Source organism: Colobus angolensis, unplaced genomic scaffold (genome assembly GCF_000951035.1).
Source record: "Colobus angolensis palliatus isolate OR3802 unplaced genomic scaffold, Cang.pa_1.0 Scaffold480, whole genome shotgun sequence".
Classification (NCBI taxonomy): domain Eukaryota; kingdom Metazoa; phylum Chordata; class Mammalia; order Primates; family Cercopithecidae; genus Colobus; species Colobus angolensis.
In genome coordinates, this window is record NW_012118266.1 from 113,590 (window position 1) to 119,289 (window position 5,700).

General features: G+C 45.5%; 1 protein-coding gene across 1 annotated transcript in view; it reads left to right on the forward strand.

The window, feature by feature from the left end:
- Positions 1-5,700, forward strand: part of ZNF544 (zinc finger protein 544) — a 35,268-nt gene that overhangs the window by 24,558 nt on the left and 5,010 nt on the right. The gene's annotated exons all lie outside the window — the stretch shown is intronic.

The following is a 5,700-nucleotide window of genomic DNA, read 5'->3' on the forward strand; positions in this document are numbered from 1 at the left end:
ACCATGTAGACCAGGATGGTCTCGATCTCCTGACCTCGTGATCCACCCGTCTCGGCCTCCCAAAGTGCTGGGATACAGGCTTGAGCCACCGCGCCCGGCCAATAATCCTTTTTTTTAAGTCAACAACCTGAATCAACCTTTAGACAACCTTTGAACTACACAAAATCATTCTCTTTCTCACCAATAGCACATATTTTTTGGCACTTTTTGTATACAGAATCATTTGTTAACTAGAATTCTTATCCTTGATAACCTTAAATTTTAGTGAAACCCTAAAAAGCAAGAAATCGTGAACTATTAGATATGAGCATTTTATAGATGAAAAGAATTTCACAACTTTTAGAAACATATTTCCCCGTATCCTAATCCTTCGTTTTTATTATTTATTTATTTTTTGAGATGGAGTCTTGCTCTGTCACCAGGCTAGTGCAGTGGTGCAATCTCGGCTCATTGCAACCTCTGACTCCCTGGTTCAAGCAATTCTTCTGCCTCAGCCTCCTGAGTAGCTGGGATTACAGGCACACGTCACCACGCCCAGCTCATGTTTGTATTTTTAGTAGAGTCGGGGTTTCACCATGTTGGCCAGGATGGTTTTAATCTCCTGACCTTGTGATCCACCCACCTTGGCCTCCCAAAGTGCTGGGATTACAGGCGTGAGCCACCGCACCCTACCCATAATCCTTTCTCATTTGTAAATGACCCAGATATCCAATGAACATCGAAAACAATTTTAAGATTTTAAATTACACAAAGAGTTTACCTAAAACATTTATCCCAATTTCATGTACTCAATTCTTTCATTTTAACATTTTATCTAGATTACTTCTGAAAACTAAGATATTAGACACCATCCTCTAAAGTTAGTTATTTCCTTGTTAGCCATTTTTTTAAATTACCAATGAATATCATTTGCTCACTGAAAAAAAGCCTCAAAGTTAAATACCCAGGTATTTTTCCAATAACTCAGAAGATTCAGCTAACAACATTAAATTAGTCTCATTTGTTTATTTATTTTTTGAGACAGAGCCTTGCTGTTTTGCCCAGGCTGGAGTGCAGAGGCACAATCTCGGCTCACTGCAGCCTTCATCTCCTGGGTTCAAGTGATTCTCCTGCATCAGCCTCCTGAGTAGCTGGGTCAACAGCCATGTGCCACCATATCCAGTTAATTTTTTTATTTTTAGTAGAGATGTGTTTTCACTGTGTTGACCAGGCTGGTGTCTCAGGTTATCTGCCCACCTTGGCCTCCCAAAGTGCTGGGATTGCAGGTGCTAGCCACCATGCCCAGCCAAACTAGTCTCATTTGTCAAAGAAAGCATACAAACCAGGACCATTTTTTATTTTTTGTTTTGGCTGGGTTAATACCTTTATAACCTTTGTATGCCAAACACTGACACCTTAAAATATCTTGCAAAGACAAATATAAAACCATATATGCTGGCAATTCTGAAGACATTTCTATTTTCATTTTACCAATAATTGTAAAGACAGCTTCTTTAGTAAAGATTTACTTAAGTCGGCTGGGTGCGGTGGCTCACGCCTGTAATCCCAGGGAGGCAGATCACGAGGTCAGGAGATCGAGACTATCCTGGCTAACACGGTGAAACCGCATCTCTAATACAAATACAAAAAATTAGCCGGGCGTGGTGGCGGGCATCTGTAGTCCCAGCTACTTGAGAGGCTGAGGCAGGAGAATGGCGTGAACCCAGGAGGCGGAGACTACAGTGAGCTGAGGTCATGACACTGCACTCCAACCTGGGTGACAAAGCGAGACTCCGTCTCAAAAAAAAAAAGATTTACTTAAGTCACATGAACTCAGAAATCACTTGGACTTATTTATGAGCACTCTTTCACTTATAAGACAATTTGGTAGGCACAACACATAACAATAAATGTACATACAAATAAACACATGTAGACATGTATACGCACACCCAAACAAAGATCCAATAGCTTTTACCTTGGGACTCTAGCCATGAGACAGCAATACAAGCTCACTGGTTTTACATGGTTATACTTTCTTTACCCCAGTAGGTAATCCAGTGAAGGCTGTGAACCAAAATTTTGGGTAAAGCAGTTTCCATGGCAATTTGATTTTTAAATTCCAAAGAACACTGGGGCCAAACTGCACCACAGGCAGCCTACTAGCCCAACTCTGCTTAGAACAGCAGCACAGACAAGGTGGAGTGGCTTACGGCTGTAATCCTAGCTATTTGGGAGGCTGAGACAGGCGGATCATGAGGTCAGGAGATTGAGACCATCCTGGCTAACACGGTGAAACCCATCTCTACTAAAAAATAAAAAATAAATAAAAAAAGAGCTGGGCATGGTGGCATGCGCCTGTAGTCCCAGCTACTCAGGAGGCTGAGGTGGGAGAATGGCATGAACCCAGGAGGCAGAGCTTGCAGTGAGCCAAGATCGCGCCACTGCACTCCAGCCTGGGCAACAGAGCAAGACTCCGTCTCAAAAAAAAAACAAAAACACAGCCGCACAAACGCCTGGATACATGCAGCTCCATCTCACTTTCCCATTCAACAGCAAACACCAGATTCCAAACAATGTTGGGGCCAAACAGTATTGCAAGAATATCAAGTGTTTCCTCCTTAGATTATCCAGGTCAAATTTATTCCAGTTGTTAAGGATGCAGCCAAGCAGGGAGTCAGATGGAGTAGATGGAGTGCTTCCTATTATTGTCTGTAAGAGAGAAAATCCTAAGGAGGGTGTAGTACTATTCCTCAGAACCTCAGCCTAGGGTGTCCGCTTTGGAGAGGTTGAGGTCTGGAGTTGGATCCCCCAGGGGATCCCCCTTTGGGGTCCAATCTTAGAGTGTCAGACATCTCTGCCTTTAGGTGGGCACCGGTGCTGCTTTGTAGGTTTTCCCTCCAGTGGCGATGGTCTACTGTGAGCTTTCCTTTGGTTCCTGGGTGTAATTCCAGACTTTTAGTATCCCACCAATTTCAATGTGATGTATCTTCCTGCATTCCTCACAGGACTAAGGAGGTTTCCAAACATTGCAGAGTTAATAGTACCAAGGTTGCTGGGGTATTCTCCATGAAGGAAGGATCCAGGGGTATGTAAAAGACTGGGATTGAGAATTTCTTTTTTTGTTTTTTTGAGATGGAGTTTTGCTCTTGTTGCCCAGGCTAGCTGGAGTGCAGTGGCATGATCTTGAGTCACTGCAACCTCAGCCTCCTGGGTTCAAGCAATTCTCCTGCCTCAGCCTCCTGAGTAGCTGGGATTACAGGAGTGTGCCACCATGCCCAGCTAATTTTTTTTGTATTTTTAGTAGAGACGGGGTTTCACCATGTTGGCCAGGCTGGTCTCAAACTCCTGACCTCAGGTGATCTACCCGCCTTGGCCTCCAAATTGCAGGGATTACAGGGGTGAGCCACTGCACCTGGCCAGGGTTGAGAATTTCTATGGGGTTCAGGGCAAGCAAATTGATGCTGAAGCAATGACCATCAAGCTATGAGATCCCCTCAGTAGAAGTCCGAGATGTAGAATGTCTACTGAAGCTTGTGGACCCCGAAGGTCTTCAGGCAGTGAAATAAATCGAATAAGAGAAGGTAAGTCAAATACATGAGATACATTATCTTTTGCCCTTTCAGGCTAACTCTAAGGAGAATTTTGCGTAAGAAAAGAGGGTTTAAGTCACCGGAAACATGCGTGAGTTCACCCTGGACGAGCTGCCACTGCCACTTGCATCACAGATGGGGATCAGGGACTATAACCGGAAAAGATAGAAAAGAGTCTTTTCCCCTTCTGGGCATGGCAGCCATCCCCATTCACGCCTTGGCCTTCAGGCAACACTGGAGGGTGACCCTGGCCAGCCTCCCTCAGTTACCAAGGAACTACTAGGAAAAGGCAGCTGAAAGATTGAAAAAGAGAAAAAGGAAAAGGACTAAGGTCCTTCACCCGAACTGGGTGGTGGCGGTCAGGCACTTCAACACAGAATCTTTCCATTTCACCAGAGAGTGGCCCTGGCCAGAAACTTACAGTTGCTTTCATGCTTAGGTGCTGTCCACCAAGGGTCCATAAGTTGGAAAGAGAAAAAGAGAGAGAAAAGGGTTCCCCTATATGGAAAAGGGAAAAGAAAAAAGAGAAGAAAAAGAAACCCCAAACTTCGAGCTTCCCTCATGGCTGGGTCACCAAAATATGTTACCAGTGGAGGGTGTCTAGGTTCTTGGCATTTTGTTCTTTTACTTTTTTTTTTTTTGAGATGGAGTCTCACTCTGTTACCCAAGCTGGAGTGCGGTGGCGCGATCTCAGCTCACTGCAAGCTCCGCCTCCCAGGTTCACGCCATTCTCCTGCCTCAGCCTCCCAAGTAGCTGGGACTACAGGTGCCCGCCACCAAGCCCAGCTAATTTTTTGTATTTGTAGTAGAGATGGGGTTTCACTGTGTTAGCCAGGATGGTCTCGATCTCCTGACCTCATGATCCGCCCGCCTCGGCCTCCCAAAGTGCTGGGATTACAGGCATGAGCCACCGCACTCGGCTGGTTCTTGGCATTTTCAACAAAGAATTGGACAAAACACACAAAGCAACAAAGGAATCAACAAAAGCATAGATGTATTGAAACAAAAATACACTTGCAGGCTCAAGCAAGGCTCAAAAGCACTGGTCACAGAATTTTCTGGGGTTTAAATGCCCTCTAGATACTTCCCATTGGTTACTTGGTTTACACCCTATGAAGTAGTGGCCCGTGACCAGTCTGATTGGTTGTGGAAGGTGACCAAGCAGAGGCTGAAGTAAAGTTACAAAGTTACGCTCTATGCAGACATCTGATGGGTTGCAGGAGGGAACCAATCAGAGGTCCTTTCCATTTTTCATCTGCAACACAGAAAGTTGGGGGGAGTTGTAAAGGGAGTAGCCTCTGACCCTTTGTTACCTGGGCATGGAAATTTAGGGTTTTACTTTTGATTCAATTCATGAAGTCAGCATGAATCAGCCTTAGGCTCCCTGCCTCACTGGCAACCACAGATCTTTATCCTGTCTCCATAGTTTTGCCTTTTCCACAATGTCATAGTTGGGGTCATTCACTATATAGCCTTTTCCAACTGACTGCTTTCACTAAGCAACATGCATCATGCGTATCTTCACAGCACCCCCTCACGTTTCCCCCAGGCTGGAGATGTTGAGTTTATCTGAATTTGTCTCATGTCTTCCTGCTTCTCCTTCCTTGTAACTCTCGCCTGCAGCCTCTGTTATTTCTTCCTCTGAAGGTACACCCACACTTACTTATCTACCCTCCTCCCTGGGCCATGCCCTGCACACCATACCTCAGTCATGTTATTCTGGATTCTGTTTACTGTCAGTCTTTCTGTATGGCATAGACATCCCTCTTGACTGGCCTGTGAGGACAGCCTCTTTCCTCATTTCATGCTCCTAATGGAGAAGCCACTGCAAGATATTTAATGTCCTTCACCTGATTTTCCATGGCCAGGCAAAACCCAGACACAGCTCAGCCACCCAATGACTTCTTGCCTGCTTCTCATCCTCAAATACCCTTCATTGGGCTATCGTTTCTTTTGAAAACATCCTCCCATGAGGGATTCCACAGTGACTTCCCAGAGGAACCACAGAGCTGGGATGAGGACAATGCAAGAATGAGAGTGCTGGGTGTGAGGGCACCAGGTGTGAGGGTGCCGGGTGTGAGGGCGCCGGGTGTGAGGGTGCCGGGTGTGAGGGCGCTGGGTGTGAGGG